General features: G+C 45.9%; 1 protein-coding gene and 1 pseudogene across 1 annotated transcript in view; both read left to right on the plus strand.

Moving 5' to 3' along the window:
• Positions 1-18268, plus strand: part of NEURL1 (neuralized E3 ubiquitin protein ligase 1) — a 79164-nt gene that overhangs the window by 7993 nt on the left and 52903 nt on the right. The gene's annotated exons all lie outside the window — the stretch shown is intronic.
• On the plus strand, positions 12254-12678 carry LOC116573508 (annotated as a pseudogene).

Below are 18268 nucleotides of genomic sequence, written 5' to 3' on the forward strand. Positions count from 1 at the left end.
GCTATGCAAGTCCTAGATGGCATCTTCTCTACTGGAAGGCTATTTCATCTGCATGGAAAATCTGCTGTTGAGTGCAGCCACCTTCCAGAATGATCTTAGCTGGATCTTCTGGATGCCTCGCTGTGGCTTCTACAGCAGCCCCTGCCGCTTCCCCTTATACATTCATGCTGTGGTGACGGCTTCTCTCCTCAAGCCTCATGAACCCACCTCTGCTAGCTTCAGGTTTTTCTTCTCCAGCTTCCTCACCTACCTCAGCCTTCCCAGAGCTGAAGAGTTAGGGTGTTGTTCTGGCTGAGGCTTCGGCTTAAGAAGATGTTGTGGTTGGTTTGATCTTCTGTTCAGACCACCAAAGCTTTCTCCATATCCACCATCGGACTGCTTTGCTCTCGTATCATCCATGTGTTCACTGGAGGAGCACTTGTAATTTTCTTCAGGACCTTTTCTTTTGCATTCACAGCTTGGCTAACTGTTTGGCACAAGAGTCCTCACTTTCCCTATCTCCCACCTTCCTCACCAAGCTTAATCACTGTTTGCTTTTGATTTAAAGTGAGAAGTGCAAGGCTCTTGTGCTTGAACACTTCGAGGCCAATGCAGGGTCACCAACTGGCCTAATTTCCCTATTGTTGTTGGTGGAACAGTCAGAACACGTACAACATTTACCAGTTAAGTTTGCTACCTCATAGGGGAATAGTTTGTGGCAACCCTGAATGATAACTGATCAATAGTTGATCATATAATAAATATAATAATAATGCAGAAGTTTGAGATATTGCAAGAATTAACCAAAATGTGACCCAGAGACACGAAGTGAGCAAATACTGTTGGAAAACTGTGCCAGTGGACTGGCTGGATTCAGGGTTGCCACAAATCTTCAATTCGCAGGAAAACAAAAAACAAAAAACAAAAAAACCCCAAATCTCAGTATCTGTAAAGTGCAGTGAAGTAAAGTGCCATAAAATGAGGCATGCCTGTAACCTCTTTATTTAGAACAGCTTTAGATTTACAGGATTATTGCAAAATAGTATGGAGAGTTTCCAGATACCCCATGTCCAGTTTCCCCATTATTAACATTTTAGTATGGAAAATTTGTGACAAATAATGAGCCAATATCCACACACTGTTATTAACTACTGTCTATACTTTATTCAGATTTCCTTCGTTTTCCCAGTGTTCTTTTTCTGTACCAGGATCCCATCCAGGATACCCCATTATATTTTCAGGGCCCATCTTATATATGTAGTTGTCATGCTTTCTTAGACTCCGCTTGGTTTTGACAGTTTCTTACGCTTTTTTTGTTTTTGGTGACCTTGACAATTTTGAGGATAACTGGTTAAGTGTCTTGTGGACTTCCCCTTTCCTGGGATTTCTCTGATGTTCTTCTCGTGATTAGATTGCTATAAAGGTTTTGGAGAGCGAGACCATAGAGGTGAAGTGCCATTTCCATCACATATCAACAGTAAATGCAATCAACATGATTTATTCCTGGTGATGTTGACCTTGATCACTTGGCTGAGGTAGTGCTTGTCTGATTTCTTCATTATGAAGTTAAAGTTATACTTTTCTCCCCCTTTCCATATTGCACTGTTGGGAAGAAAGTCCCCATGCACGGTCCTCACTTAAGGAATTGGAGTTACACTCCACTTCCCTGAGGCCCAAGCACTACTTCATTCTGTCAACTGTTTCTTTAGTCAGATCAGTTACATTTGGATAAGGGCGGTGAAAGAGAAGACTGTGGAGCTACGGGGGTGCACTTGACCTTGTTCTGGGGTCTGGGAATGTTTCTCTAGGGAAGTGATCTGAGGATGAGTCGGGGTGGGCTTTATGTTCCCAGAGGGTTGCTCCTGGCCTATTGGGTGTGGAGCTATTCATTTGGCACTCCTGACCCCTGCCTGTTTAATGCCCCTGGCCACCTTAAATGTCATTGTGACATTAAAAAAAAAAAAAAAAAAGAAAAGAAAAGAAAAGAAAAGAAAAAAAGCTCTCCCAAGGTTTTCTTTTTTCTTCTCATTCCTGTGTAGTTAACATACAGTGTTACATTAGTTTCAGGTGTACAATATAATGATTCGACAATTCTATAATTACTTGGTGCTCATCAAGATAAGTGTATCTTAATCCCCTTCACCCACCTCCCCTCTGGTAACCATCTGTTTGTTCTCTCAAGAGCGCCCATATGTAAAAAAAAAAAAAAAAAGAAAGATCTTCCATATTTTTAAAAGCTCTCCAAAGGAGGCGGTGCCAGCCCTAACTGAGAGCATGGAGCTGGGTGTGGAGAGCATCAGGGCCGGCTGTTCCCGGCAGGGGGCCTGGCATAAGCCCCCATGCTTGAGGGCAGAGTTTAGAGTTGGCTCCTGTTAACTGTGGAGAGGGTGGGGAGTGATCCCAGGCTGATGTCATCCTGACCCCCTGGGCCAAGGAACTTTCAGCAGAAAATCATTAAGAGACCACTGCCTTGTCTCTTTTCTGTGGTCATGGACGCTGCCTGTGCCAGGCTGGGGCAGCAGCAGGAGAGGGGATCTTTTCTGGGATGCAGGAAAGGGCAAGGGAGGTATGTCTGCTGGCTTAACTGTGTGGCCTTCTTTGCCTCCATTGCCCTGGAATGCCAGCCTCGCTGCTGGGGAGGCTGGGCAGGGGACAACGACAGGGGAGAACACCGCCAGAGGAGGTGTTGTCTTATGCATAGGGTGGTGGCAGGTCCACATGCTCCTGGCTTTCACCTTCGTTTCCCCCCCAGTGGCTCGCCCTCTTTCCACCCAGCATCCGCTGAAAGGCAGATCTGCTCCAGGGGATGGGTCAGCCTAGAGTGTGTCTGTCCCAGGGAGGGTGTCCATCCAGGTGCCTCTGAGAGAGAGAGCGGAGGAGCCACTTAGCCTCGATCAGTGTGAATAAAAACGCAGGGAGCCTCCGGGTGACCTACTTGGTGTATTGGTGCCCTCTTGGCGCCCGACATGGCGCTGGGTATGGAGAACGGAGACATGAATACTGGGCTTTGGGTCTGCCCTTGAGGTGCTCACAGCCCAGCCTTATTTAATTCAGACATGTGTGGGTGTACCCTTGAGTGCTGCGTCCCACCCAAGCTTTGAGGTCTTGGAGCCGGGAGGAGAGTCAGGTGAGCAGGGCAGGGCTGGCTCTGGGCTCTTAACTCCATCTCTACCACCTGGGAAACCATGCATAATTGATATTGCCTCTGCCTGTCACAGGTGGCTCCTGCAGAGTGGGCAGACTCAGGGTGCTGACATCTGCGGGGTGACGTGCGTGCACCTGGCTTCTGGCCCCCGAGCCAGGGGCCTTGAGACCTGATCTAGCCCGGCTTTCTCAGGTGGCTCCTGGCTCTCAGCATTCACACACAAACCATGAAGGGTGGCCATAAATCAGCCTGGACAGGCCAAGGTTGCTCTGGTTTTCCCAGAGTGAGATCAAAGCCCCAGACCCTCGCCCTGGGGCTTGGTACTTATTAAATTATTAAACTGTCAAGGAAGGGGAGAGCAGGAGGGACTGGATGGATGGCCATATAGTAAAACAGAATGCGGAAGAACGGGCTGAGAAATGAAGCCGCAGGCGGCGCATCTCTCTCTTCTAGACAAAGATTTCAAGACAAGGATTCCAAAGGAATCCGCTGGTGGTTTTACTTTAAATTTTTTGAGGAAGCTCCATAGTGTTTTCCAGAATTGCTGTACAATTTGCATTCTTACCAACAGTGTACAAGAGGTCCCTTTTCTTCATGTCCTCATGTTATATGTCTTTTTGATAAGAAACATCCTAACAGGTGTGAGGTGGTATCTCCTTGTGGTTTTGATTTGCATTTCCCTGATGACTAGTGATATTGAATACCTTTTCATGTACCTCTTGGCCATTTGTATGTCTTCTTTGGAAAAATGACTCTTCAGGTACTTTGTCCATTTTTAAATTGAGTTACTGTTATTATTTCCTTGCTTTTGAGTTGAAGAGTTCAGTATGTATTTTGGAGGTTAACCCCTTATCAGACATATGGTTTGCAGTATTTCCTCCCAGTCCTTAGGTGGCCTTTTTATTTTGTTGATTGTTTCCTTTGTTGTGCAGAAACTTTTTTGTTTGATATAGTCTTACTTGTTTATTTATTTTTTTCTTTTATTGCCTGTGCTTTTGGGATCCTACCCAAAAAATCATTGTCAAGGCCAGTGTCAAGCTTTTTCCCATGTTTTCTTCCAGGAGTTTATAGTTTCAGGTCTTATGTTTAAGTCTTTAATCCATTTTAGGTTGATTTTTGTATATGATGTAAGGTAAAGGCCTTTTAATTATTTTAAGTGAGTTTAATTATTTTGTTTGTTGATACTCAGTTTTTTCAACACCATTTATCCTTTCCCCATTGTGTATTCTTGACATCTTTGTTGAAAATTAGTTAACTGTATATGCATAGGTTTATTTCTGCATTATTTTATTCTATTAATCTATATATCTGCCAGTTGGCACTTATGCCAATACCGTACTATTATGATTACAATAGCTTTGTATTATAGCTTGAAATCAGGAAGTGCTATGCCTCCATCTTTGTTCTTCTGACTCACAATTTAGCTATTCAGCAACTTTTGTGGTTCTTTTCTTTTTAAGATTTTATGATTTTATTTATTTGACAGACAGAGGTCACAAGTATGTGGAGAGGCAGGCAGAGAGAGAGGAGGAAGCAGGTTCCCTGCTGAGTAGAGCACCTGATGTAGGGCTCGATCCCCAGGACCCTTAGATCATGACCTGAGCCGAAGGCAGAGGCGTAACCCACTGAGCCACTGGGTGCCCCTCTTTTGTGGTTCTATACAAATTTTGAGATTGTAAATTTCCATTTTTATAAAATATGCGATTGAAATTTTGATAGGGATTACCTTCTATCTGTAGATTTCTTTGTGCGTTATAGACATTTTAACGATATTAATTATTTCAATTCATGAAAATGGTATATCTTTGTGCTTATTTGTATCTTCTTCAATTTCTTTCATCAGTGTTTTATATTTTTCAGTATATAGATTTTTCACCTCCCTGGTTAAATTTATCCCTGAGTATTTTATTATTTTTGATGTTATTATAAATAGATTTGTTTTCTTCTTTTTTGGATAGTTTGTTGTTAGTGTATAGAAATACAATGGACTTTTGTATGCTGGTGTCATCTCCTGCAACTTTACTGAATTTATCAATCTAACAGTTTTTTGGTAGAGTCTTGAGATTTTTCAATACATAAGATAATGTTATCTGCAAATAGAGACCGTTCTACTTCTTCCTTTCTGATTTGGATGCCTTTTATTTATTTATTTTTTTCTTGTCTAAGTGTCCTGGCTAGGACTTCCGGTGCTGTTTAACATTTTAAAGTAGGCTCCACTCCCAGCATGGAGTCCAACTTGCGGCTTGAACTCACCAACCTGAGATCAAGACCTGAGCTGAGATCAAGAGTCAGATGCTCAACTCACTGAGCCACCCAGGTGTCCCTCTGGCACTGTTTAAATACAAGTGGCAGGAGTGGGTCCCTTTGTCTTGTTCTTGATCTTAAAGAAAAAACTTTCAGCTTTTCACCATTGAGTAGGAGATTAGCTGTGAACTTGTCATGTATGGCCTTTATTATGTTGAGACATTCCATATATACTTAATTTGTTGAGTGTGACCGAAAGATGTTAATTTTGTAAAATGCTCTTTATGCGTCTGTTGAGATATCATGTGATATTTTATCTTTATTATATACATATTTGTTAATATGGTATATTATATTTATTAATTTACATATGTTGTACCATGCTTGCATCCTAGGGATAAATCCCACTTGATCATGGTGTAAGATCAAACATCAGTGTGCCAATATTTTGTTGAAGATTTTTGCATCTATGTTCGTTGGGATATTGGCCTGTAGTTTTCTTTTCTTGTAACATTCTTTTCTGATCTTGGTATTAGGGTAATGCTGGCCTCATAAAATGACTTTGGAATGGTTCCTTTCTCCTCTTTTTTTTTTTTTTTTTTTTTGAGAGAGTTTGAGAAGGATTGACATTAATTTTTGTGTAAATGTTTGATAGAATTCACCAGTGAAGCCGTGTGGTCCTGGACTTTTCTTTTTTGGGAGATTTAAGAATACGTTACCCAGCAAAGCTATCCTTTGGAATCAAATGAGAGATGCAGACATACCCAGACAGAAAAAGCTGTAGTAGTTCATAGCCGCTAAACTTGCCTTATAAGAAATGTTAAAAGACTTCTTCAACTTGAAAAGAAAGAACACTAACTAGTAACATAAAAATATCTGAAAGTATAAAATTCCCTGGTAAGTATAAAATTCCCAAATGTATGCCAGATTCAGGATATTCCAATATCCTGGTGGTGGTATATAAATTACTTACAACTCTAGTATAAAGGTTAAAGGACAAAAGAATTTTAAAAAGCTATAATTGCAATAATTGGCTACTGGATATACAATATAAAAAGATGTAAATTGTGACATCAAAAACATAAAATGAGGGTGCCTGGGTGGCTCAGTTCTTAAGTGTCTGCCTTAAGCTTGGGTCATGATCCCCGGATCCTGGGATTGAGCCCCACTTTGGGCTCCCTGCTCAGCAGGGAGACTGCTTCTCCATCTCCCATTCCCCCTGTTTGTGTTCCCTCTCTCACTGTGTCTGTCTCTGTCAAATAAATAAATAAAATCTTTCAAAAAAAAAGTGTGAAATGGTTGGGAAGCAATAAAAGTGTTGAGCTTTTGTATGTGAACAAAGTTGAGTTGCTATCAGCTTAACATAGACTGTGATAAGATGTTGGCTTTTTGTTTTGTTTTTGAGAGAGAGAGTGTGTGTGGGTGCATGAGGGCAGGGAGGGGCAGAGGGAGAGAGAGAGAGAATCTCAGTCTCCATGCTGAGGCTCCACTTGGGGTTCCATCTCACGACTCTGAGATCATGATCTGAGCCGAAATCAAGAGTCAGCCCGAGCCACCCAGGTGCCCCAGACTGTGATAAGATGTTTTATGTAAACCCCATGGTAGCTACAAACCAAAAACCCATTGTAGGTATAAAAAAAGATAAAGAGAAAAGAATGAAAGCATACCACTATAGAAAATCATCAGATCACAAAGAAAGACAGGCAGAAAGGAGCAAAGGTTCTATAAAATACCCAGAAAACAATGGTCAAAGGTGGCAAGAGTAAATCCTTCTCTATGAATAATTACTTTAAGTATAAATAGTTTAAATTCTCCAGTTAAAAGACATGGAGTGGTTGGCTAGATAGAAAAACAAGACCCAATGAACTACCCAACTATAAGAGACTCACTTAGCTTCAAGGTTACCTCTAAGCTGAAAATGAAGGGATAGAAAAAGATATTCCAGGCAAATGGAAACCAAAGAAAGCAGGGTACTTCTACTTACAGGATAAAAAATAGACTAAGTAAAAGAAAGAGAAAAGGTCATTATATAATGATAAAGGGATCGACTCATCAAGAGGAAATAACTATAGTAAATATATACACACCTAACATCAGAGCACATAAGTATGTAAAGCAAATATTAACAGATCTGGAAGGGGAAATAGTAATACCATAATAAGAGGGGACTTCAGTTCTCCCCTTTTAACAATAGATAGATCATCCAGACAGAAAATTAACAAGAGGGCGCCTGGGTGGCCCAATGGGTTAAACCTCTGTCTTCGGCTCAGGTCGTGATCTCAGGGTCCTGGGATTGAGCCCCTTATTGGGCTCTCTGCTCAGTGGGAAGCCTGCTTCCCTTCTTCTCTCTGCCTGTCTCTCTGCCTGCTTGTGATCTCTCTGTCAAATAAATAAGTAAATCTTAAAAACAAAAGAATATCAATAAGAAAACAATGGACTTGAACTACACTTTAGACCAAATAGACTTAACAGACATATACAGAACATTCCATCAAACAGGGGCAAAATGCACATTCTTCTCAAGTGCACACAGAAAACTTTTTAGGATAGATCATATGCTATCCACAAAATAAGCCTTAACATATTGAAGAAGTATCTTTTCTAACCACAATTGTGCGAAACTAGAAATCAATTATAAGAGGAAAGTTGGAAAGTTTACAAATTCGTGTAGACTGAACAACATAGTCCTGAATAACCAGTTGGTTAAAGAATAAATCCAAAGGGAAATTAAAAAAAAATCTTGAGACAAACAAAAATGGAAATACAACACACCAAAACTTATAGGATGCAAGAAAAGTAGTTCTACGAGGGAAGATTATAACAATAAATGTTTATATTAAGAACAAAGAAAGAGGGGTGCCTGGGTGGCTCAGTGGGTTAAGCCGCTGCCTTCGGCTCGGGTCATGATCCCAGGGTCCTGGGATCGAGTCCCGCATCAGGCTCTCTGCTCAGCGGGGAGCCTGCTTCCTCCTCTCTCTCTCTGCCTGCCTCTCTGCCTACTTGTAATCCCTCTCTGTCAAATAAATAAATAAAATCTTATTAAAAAAAAAAAAGAACAAAGAAAGATCCAAAAAGCCTAATTTAACACCTCAAGGAACTAGCAAAGGAATAAACTAAAGCCAAAGTTAGTAGAAGGAAGGAAATAACAAAGATCAGAGTAGAAATAATGAAAGAAATGAAATAAAGACTAGAATGATAACAGAAAGACCAACAAAAGTAAAACTTGTTTTTTTGAAAAGACATAAAATTTACAAACTTTTCGCTAGATAAAGTAAAAAGAGAGAAGACTCAAATAAATGCAAAGGATCATAAGAGACTACTGTGAACAATGATATGCCAACAAGTTGGACAACCTAGAAGAAATGGATAAATTCATAGAAATATACAACCTACCAAAACTGAATCATGAAGAAGTAGAAAATGTCAGCACCCCAGTGTTTATAGCAGCAATGTCCATAGTAGCCAAACTACGGAAAGAGCCCAGATGTCCATCGACAGATAAATGGATAAAAAAAGTTGTGGTATGTATGTACAATGGAATATTATTCAGCCATCAAAAATTTGAAATCTTGTCATTTGCAGTTACATGAATAGAACTAGAAGGTATTATGCAAAGCAAAATAAGCCCATCAGAGAAGAAATTATCATATGATCTCACTTATATGTGGAATTTAAGAAACAAAACAGAGGATCGTAGGGGAAAGGAGGAAAAAAAAATAAAATAAGACAAAATCAGAGAGGGAAACAAACCACAAGAGACTCTTAAACATAGGAAACACACTGAGGGTTGCTGGAGGGGTGGGGTGGGGGATGGGGTAACTGGGTAATGGACATTAAGGAGGGCATGTGATATAATGAGCACTGGATATTATATAAGACTAAAGAATCAGTGAACTCTGTCTCTGAAACTAATAGTGCACTATGTTAAATAATTGAATTTAAATTAAAAAAATAAAAATGAAAAAAATTCTGAATAGACCAATAATGAGTGAGGAAATCTCTTTCCAGGGCAGAGACAGCCTAGCTAGGCCTGAGAGGTGCAGAGGGGTTTTCCTTCTCCTGGGCTGGGCTGGCAGATCCTCTGGGGTTGAGGAAACCAACTAGCCACTCAGCCCTTGGTATGGAGCCCAGAGCACAGAGGAAGTGGTGGGATGAGGCTGTGAGTGACCAGATTGTCACTCACATGGAAGTTTCTGCATCAGGCTGTTGCGCTCCTAGAAACTGAGGCTCTGGTTACATAAGATTCTTCTGGTTCCTTCACTGTAAAATCTGAAGGAAACTGTTTTAGGGAGTTTGGGTCTCCTTGTCTGGTCCCCAAGTTGAGGGTGTGTTGAAGAAACAAAATACAACAAGAACCTAGATCAGTTGTTGAGAAGAAAGTTTCCCAAGATTCAGGGCTTGTTCTGAAAGTGGGGGTTTACTGTCTAGTGCTAAGTTTCAGATCCTAGGGCACAAGGTTCTATTTTGGGGTAAAGTTGCCATTTCTGTAGACAAGATTCTGCCTTGGTATTGAGGTGCCTGTTTTGGGGGTCTGATTTCCATGGTGGGGTGAGAGTTCCATTCCTGGAGGGAGTTTTCAACTCAGGGCCCCGGATTCTTGATTGTAGTTGAGCTTTGAGTCTTGGGGCCAAGACTTTGGTTCTCCATATTCTAGGAGCGCCATATTCTAGGATTGGGTTGAGGTTCTCTTCTTGGGCTTGGGGTTTGATTATCAGGCTGGAGGTCTTGTGCTCCGGAGGAAGAGAAGAGCTAGAACCCCCTTTCACTTCTGGGGAAGACTTTCTGGGACCAGCAGCAGAGGAATGGGTTAGTAGACTCAGGAGCTAGTGGTCAGGAGGCCTGGGCTCTAGCCCTTGCCTGGGTGTGAGACGGAAGAGATATCACTTGTAAGCTTTAGGTCTCTGCTGGAAGCATGGCCGGGCAGTGGTGTTGACTCACAAAGCACCATCCAAGCTCTCTTGATCCTCCCAAAGTGACACTAATGGTGGGTCCATAGGCACCAGTGGCCATTGCTCGGTGAGTCAAATCCGTGATGACAGTGCTCAAGTTGCCCTGGGCACTGTCAGCTTGGTCCAATTAGTGCCAATCGGATCTTAACTTGTGCTGAGGGGCCCTGGGGAGAGGGAGCACACTGAGTGGGATATGTTAAATCTGGGGCCCTGGGGCCTGGTGTGTGGCTCTGGCGGGTGGGAGCAGGGCTGGGTTGGGCCCACAGCTTCCTCCTAGTAGGCCAGTTCTCACTTAGCCTAGGCGGTGGGTACAGACAGACAGACCAGAAACCATGATCTGAAGGAGCTTGGCTCTCTTCCTTGTGATCTGCAGAGTAGAGGGACAGGGAGGCAGTGGGGATGGCTGTGTCTTCTGCCCCCAGCTGGGCTGGTGCACGCAGCTGAGAAACATCCTCTTCTATATTGGGCCACTGCCCTAACTTCCCTCCCTCATTTCCTTCTCCTGTTACTCCACTGGGGATGCTCTCAGAGAGCCAAAGTTGCTGGGCCCCCTGTCTCTTCCCTCCTGGATCTTGCTCCAGATCTCCTAGGGATTGCTGGGACAGGTGGTCTTGGCCCTATTTCCTGGAGAAGCAGACTGAGGTCTAGTTGAGTGGACATTTGCAGGGTACTCTCAATGATGGCTGTACCCGCTTGCCCAGGGGGCTGTGAACAAGGGTGTGGGCCTCGTGGCCTCTTAGCCCTCCGACAGCCCTCTGGCAGGTGCATCTTCCTGCCTGCCCCAGGGGTCCCCCTCTGTTCTACCCAAGTCGGGGAGAGCCGTGAGTAATGCAGAGCCAGGGTGAGGCCATACACAGAGTTCCCAGCTCAGGGGCACTTTCTCTAGTGTTTGAGAAGAACTTCTCCTTTAGGACAAAGCCCCTTCCCTAGGACCCAGGAGACTCAGGCACCTCAGAAGACTGGTGAATTTCCTCCCCCACCAGGTATGTCTGGGGATGGAGGGGGTGCTCTGTCTGGGTCTGCAGGGACTCTCTGAACCCCACTATGTGGGCCTGGCTGAGGTACTTTGGAGGTTGAGAGTCCTGGGGATCCCCCTGGGCATAGGAAACTCAACCCGGACATTGGACTCTGGTGTGGTCCAGCAGGCCTCTGGAGTTCCCCATGGGCATGGCGGGGGAGCCCAGGGCGAGGAGGGAGGAGGAACGGCAGGCAAGGGAGGGGCGCTGTGGTTGAGGGACGGACTCTGGGAGTCAGATTTTGTCTTTGCTCCCTGTGCTACCTGGGGCCAGAGGCTTAACTTCTGCATACCCTCCTCCTTTATCGGAGAGAATGCTTGATGAGTCATGAATGCATGACAAATACCAGTTACTGTGCTCATCATTAGGCTCAACCAGCAGGTCCCAGCTTAGACATCACTTCCACCAGGAAGCCTTCCCTGATCCCTGTCCCATCCCCACGTGGGTTAGATGGCTCACTGCCAGCCCTGTGCCCCACTCGCGGCATGGATCTGACCAGCTTCCATGGCCTGTTCAGCTGTCAGTGTCCCGTGTGGCCTGTGTGCTCCCCACTGCATTGCTGCCCCAGGGCCTGGCTTACACAGTAGGTGCTCAACAAATATTTTGAAATGAATGCAAGTCATACTTTTCTTTTCACATCCCCTCAGTGCTGCAAAAGCTCTCTTTCTTTCCCTGGTTGAAAGGACATTTGCTGTATACCAGGCTCTGGGGCCCAGGCCAGAGAAGGGAATAGTGATGTGGGATTCTTGGTTCACTCATTCATTCCCTGATGGCACAGATGTTCTCGGGGTGCTGGGCCTCATGCCAGCCTCTGGGGATGAATGTGGCTCCATCCTTACAGCACTCGTGTTGCTGATCCTTGGTGTTGACAAAGGTCAGAGGAGAGGAGGGTGGTCAGATAGGCTGAGTAGAGTCAGGGAAGGCTTCCTGGAGGAGAGATTGGCTTTGAAGAATGATGGGAGGCAGAATCGGGAGGCGCTGGCAGAGGGGATCAGTTCTGGACACCAGCAGTAGAATCACAACCTTGCCTGCCAATGGACCTGATCGGTTTTGGTTATGCGGCCCTTGTGACGTTTGGTAGCATCTTGGGATATAAGCGGAGATGTGGTATTCCATCTTTGATCGCTGGTCTTTTTGTTGGATTTTTGGCTGGCTAGGGAGCCTACCGTGTCTCCAATGACAAGTGAGATGTCAAGCTGTCACTGTTTACAGCTTTCTTCCTGGCCACCATAATGGGTGTGAGGTATAAGAGATCTAAGAAGATTGTGCCAGCTGGGCTGGTTGCAGGTTTAAGCCTCATGATGATTCTGAGACTTATCTTATTGCTGCTCTGAGAATCCAGAGGAACTGACGTGATTCTACTGTAAGGGGCAGAGCACACACTTTGGATTTAAAAGATAAACTTCCACCTGGAATCTTACATGTCTTTTATTTTACGTTGCAAACAACAGAAATGCTCCAAAATAAACACCAGTTTGAGGGATTTTTTTTTTTAAACTCAAAACTCTACTGTTTTCTACTTGTCAGATAATGGTCTCATTAAAGATATTTAATAAATCATTATACACCCCCAAAAAAAGAATGACAGGAAAGTTTGGGTAGATAATAGATAGGCCTTCACTTGGCGGTGCACAGAGAGCAGATAGAGAAGATGGGGATGCCTGTGTTTGGAAATAAGGCAAAGCTGACCAATGACGTTGTGGCCTGAGGGTGTTGCTGAAGAGGAGTTCACAAGCTGTGGGTAACACTGATCCTCACTCTGCCATCCATAGATGAGTGACTCTGGGCGGGTCACGGCATGCCCCAAGTGCTGGTGTATTCACCTCTAGGATGGGAGCTGTGAAGCTGGCCTCTCGCTGTGGTCAGACGACTGTGGCAAACCCCTATGTGCAAGGAGATGGCCCAGGTAGTAGAGGGATGGAGGGCAGGCCTTTGGAGCGGGGGAGGCTAGGAGGCAGGTATGGGGGTGGGGGTATGTGGGAAAACAGGAAAGCAGTCCTGCTTCAGGCTTCTGTTTTGTAAATAATTAAATTCTTATCTGGGGTTTGTGGTGCCCACACCGCAGGAGGCAGGTGGGGCACCTGGGAACAAGGTGCTTTATTGTCTAGGAAGTGGTGGAGGCCCTTCCCTCCCCTCTAGCATCCCTCCCAGCCCCCTGGTCATGGCAGATGGGCTGGGAGTAGGTACTCTTCTAGGGTCTTCTGGCCTTGTCACTCCTTCCCTGCGTTTCTCTTTCTCCCTGTCTCCACCTTGGCATTGTCTGGTTCTCTTTCACGGTCTCACCTCTGCAGACTCAAAGCACCACTTGTACCCCCAGGTCCCAGGCCCCTTGGCACTATTACTCTGTACTGACCCCCAGCGGCCTTTCCCAAACACCCCCACCTCCTGGAGTCCAGCACTACCCCCCAGGTCTGGTCGGGGGGCCTCAGGGGAGCACTGACCTCTCCCTCGCCCCGTGCTCCAGAGACAAACAGTCGTTTTTTTTTTTTTCATTTTTAGTGCTTAATACTGAGAATGTGAAGGTCTGTTTAGTCTTGTCCAGCTAACATAAACCAGCCGGAACTGGGCCATGGCGGGGTCTTTGCTGTAAGTTCCCTTATTTGGAATGAAATTCATTGTTTTTCAGTGGGAGGCAGTGGAGGTTTTGGGGAGGCCCCCCTGGGCCCCCTCTTCATGATGCGGCCTGCAGGGCCCCTTCAAAGGTCACCGCGGTGTCTGTAACATAAAGCCTGTCCCTAGGACACCAGTTACCCCCAGTACCTCAGAGACGGAGGGGGGGCCTGGGATCATGTTGTTCAGCACTGACCTTTTCCAGGAGGGAAACTGAGGCTCAGAGAGGAGAAAGGACCTGCCCAGAGTCCCAGGGCAAGTTAGGAGCAGATGGAGGTCTAGACGGCTCCTGATTCTGTGGCTCTCAGATCTCTGTGCTGTGCCAGGGTGCCTCTGGCCTAGGAGCTTTGCGGGGGAGGTGGGGGTGAAGGGTAGAGGGGGGCGTTGATGAATCTGGCTGGAAGTGGCCTTTCAGCTGGGAATCATCCAAGGCTTCTGGCCTAGTGACTAAACAGAGGCCTGGGGCAGTGAGCTGGGGGCCCGGGATATGAGAGCCGAGGAAAGGCAAGGAAGGTAGAGGGCGTGCAAGGGAAGGGGTGGTGGCTGAGGGTCCAGGAAAACTGGTTCTAGTCCTGACTGCTGCTTTGCTGTGACTTCAGGCTCTTGGATTCCTTCTTTGACCTTGGTCTTCCCTACTTGTCCTATAGACTCAGCCTTTTTTGTGCCTCCCCCAGGGTGTGCCTTGGATGAACCAAGGCCGGGGGTGATGGGCTATATGAACCTGCTCACACGGCAGCTTATTATCCCTCTCCGGGCCCAGGTTTCCCTACCTTGCAAAGGGGTGTGTGGCCCCTTCATGAGTCTTCTGCAAGATCATGAGGTTTCGGTCTTGACTGATGCTTTCTTTCTTTCTTTTTAAAGACTTTATTTATTTATTTGGCAGACAGAGATCACAAGTAGGCAGAGAGGCAGGCAGAGAGAGAGGGAGAAGCAGGCTACCCGCTGAGCAGAGAGCCCAATGTGGGGCTTGATCCCAGGACCCTGGGATCATGACCTGAACCGAAGGCAGAGGCTTTAACCCACTGAGCCACCCAGGCGCCCCTTGACGGACGCTTTCTTAGCTGGGCTACTCATGAAGGGTACAGGCCTCAAAAACTGCGGTTCTACAGGGAGCAGTGGGGGTCTTTGCAAGGAGGATGTGAACTCATATACTCAAAATGTCTCCCCATGCCCAAAACATAGAGTGGGGGGGTGGGGCAGGAAGCAGGCCAGCATGGTGACTGCTGCCTTTGAGCCACATAGCTTACCCTGGCCCGCCTTGGGGCTCCCTGTGGCCCCGCTTCATTTGCTCTATCCTGGGCCCCTACTGGAAAAACAGCAAGTGCATGTTTAGATATTCTTTCTAGCGGGAGTTCCCCATTTAACATCCTTGTAGAAAGATCTTCTCATTTATTCACTGATTCTTTTCACAGAGATCACACAGCTGGGACGTAGGAAGCTGTAACTGACCAGTGTAGGAATCCCTGGGTCTGAAAAAGGAAAGATGTTAGAAAGCGCAGCCCTGAGAAATCGCAGCTAGAAGGCCCTGGTGCTGGGGAAATCAGGGCAGGAGACACGGTGCTGTTTACTACGAACATTCCATTCACAGCTCTTTTAGCAGTAATGCTAGTACTAGTATCCAAGGCTGCGTATCAAGGTATGTTAAATGTCTGCTTCTAGATGGTTGTTGAGGCACTCGTTTACAAAAGATCATCTCCTTGCCGAGAGACATCCACACCCTCGCAAAACATTAAATTCAGCATTAAAGTGAATGGAGATAACGTAAAGACATACACTCTGCTCCTGGGCATCTCTGGGCAGGGGGAAGCCATTGAAGGTTTTAGATTTGCTTTTTAGGTAGATCAGTCTAGCTGCCTTGTGGATGATGGATTTAAGAGGGACAAGATGGGGGCAGGGAGGGGCACCTGGGTGGGTCAGTGGGTTAAAACGATGCCTTCGCCTCAGGTCATGATCTCAGGGTCCTGGGATCCAGTCCCGCATCGGGCTCTCTGCTCAGCGGGGAGCCTGCTTCCCTCTCTCTCTCTGCCTGCCTCTCTGCCTACTTGTGATCTCTCTCTGTCAAATAAATAAAAATTAAAAAAAAAAAAGATGGGGGCAGGGAGACTAGTTATGGTGGGAGCACAGCTATCTCGGGGAAGGATGCCTAAGCCTGAAATACAGTTTTGGCGAAAGAGAGGAATTTGAGACACATTGAGCGGGGTGCTTGGCAGCACTGGTAAACAGATGGTGGGGGTTGTAAGGGAGAGGGAAGAACCCAAGATGGTGCCCAAGTTTTCAGGTGGCTGGGAAGATGGTAATTCCATTGAAACCCCGGGCCGGAGAGGAGGATCGGAGGGGAAGCTGGTGGGTTGAGTTTTGGGATGCCAGAGGAGGGCTGAGGCATTCTGGGAGAGACTTTTGGGTCAGTGGCTCCATGTGTGAGCTCAGAGTTCAAGGGGGAAGTCATGGCTGCAACCTGTTGTCAGCAATGGGTGCCGCTTAAACCTTGAAGGTGAATGATGGATTGCAGGGTGGACAGAACAAAACTGAAGAAGTGGGGCGAGGAGTAAGAAAAAAAACCAAGGAAAGACAATGGGCCAGAAAGGATGATGGAGGCCATGGGGCTAGAGTTTAGAGATCGTGATATGGCATAAGAAGTGGTTCTCAGACCTTAATGACCCATCAGATTTCCTGCAGATTGTAAAAATGCAGGTTGCTGGAGCCTAACCCCAGATAATCTGGCGAAGTCAGTCTAGGCGTGGGCTTCTGGGATCTGCTTTTTTAAACAAGAGTCTCAGGTGATACTGATGTGAGAGTTCTATGGACCACCCATTGTGAAACACTTCCCTGGGAGTCGGTCAGATCTGGGCTCAAATCTTGGTTCTTGGGTCTTGACCTTGGTCAAGTGTTTTGATCTTCCAAACCTTTGGTTTCTTCATTGGTAAGCAGGCATTCTAGTGCCCACTTTACAAGGTCACTGTGTGGATTAATTGGGGTGGCTCAGGACCTGGTCCGTAGTAAAATGTCAGTAAACAGCGGCCACTTCTTGTTCATAATTAGGAGTTTGACGATAGTGAGCGACGGGACAAGGTTCAACCTTGTGGGAGTCCTCCCCCACCTAGCGTCCAGCTGGCCCCAGATTCCATCTCCAAGTTGTCTTGTCTTAGCTGCTAGGACTGGTGGGGGGCTCCTGGCTCATCTAATCTCATGAATCAAATCAGAAGTCAGCTTACCACTTGGCAGTGAGAAATTTACTGTCAGATGGACCAGACAGCGTGTCAACTGCTTGCCATTTTCTCCCGCTGCAGGACGCTCCTTGAGTGCCGGGTGAACCTGGCATCTGGCTGGGGAGCTGAGGCCACGATCTGAGGATTTAATGCCCTTGGGCCCTGAACTCCACCCAGACCACTTCACCCACAAGGAGATGCCTGCCGAGTGGACCCAGCACCAGGCCAGCCCTGGCTGTTCCTGTGGACCCCACTACAGTTTGCTTCAGGGACACCCCCTTTTCCCTGATTCCTTGGCATCCAGTGAACACCTCTTTGCTTTAGGTTTATTAATACCTCCGGTCAGGCCTCTTTTACTGGGGCTGTTTCATCTCTCGAGGATAACTTTGCATGCTTTGATTCATGACCAGATCAGTTGATTTCAATCAGTTGATTTCATAGACTGAAAATCGGGCAAAGCTTATTATGAAGTGCACTGGGGAGGCACCTCATGGTGGCCCTCTCCCCACTTATGGTGCATACAGGCTTTCAGGAAGGAGGGCTTGTGGTAAGTCCGTGATGGCACCTCTGTACACAGGATGACTTTGCAACTTTTTTTTTTTTTTAAAGATTTCATTTATTTGACAGACAGAGATCCCAAGCAGGCAGAGAGGGGGTGGGGAGCAGGCTCCCCACTGAAGCAGAGAGCCCCATTCAGGGCTCGATCCCAGGACCCTGGGATCATGACCTGAGGCGAAGGCAGAGGCTTTAACCCACTGAGCCACCCAGGTGCCCTGACTTTGCAACTTTTAATATTCAGTGGTACTGTCTTTTAAAAATGTCCACCACATCGTTTAGAGCCCAAGCCGAATTGCACAGTATGTCTAGTGTGTATAATATGGTCCTATTTGTGTCTAGAGTCTTTTATTTTTCCTTTCTCTTCCCTTCCATCCTTCTTTTCTTCCTTCCAACTAATATTTATTTAGTACCTACTATGTGCCAGCGACTGTTCTGGAATTAGGAGTTACATTCTTCTGAGTATGAGAGACAGACAGTCACACACACACACACACACACACACACACAAAGTAAAAAAAAGAAAGAGAAAAAAATGACATATGGGATGTCAGATGGTGATAA

The sequence above is a fragment of the Mustela erminea genome, chromosome 14 (assembly GCF_009829155.1).
Source record: "Mustela erminea isolate mMusErm1 chromosome 14, mMusErm1.Pri, whole genome shotgun sequence".
Lineage (NCBI taxonomy): Eukaryota > Metazoa > Chordata > Mammalia > Carnivora > Mustelidae > Mustela > Mustela erminea.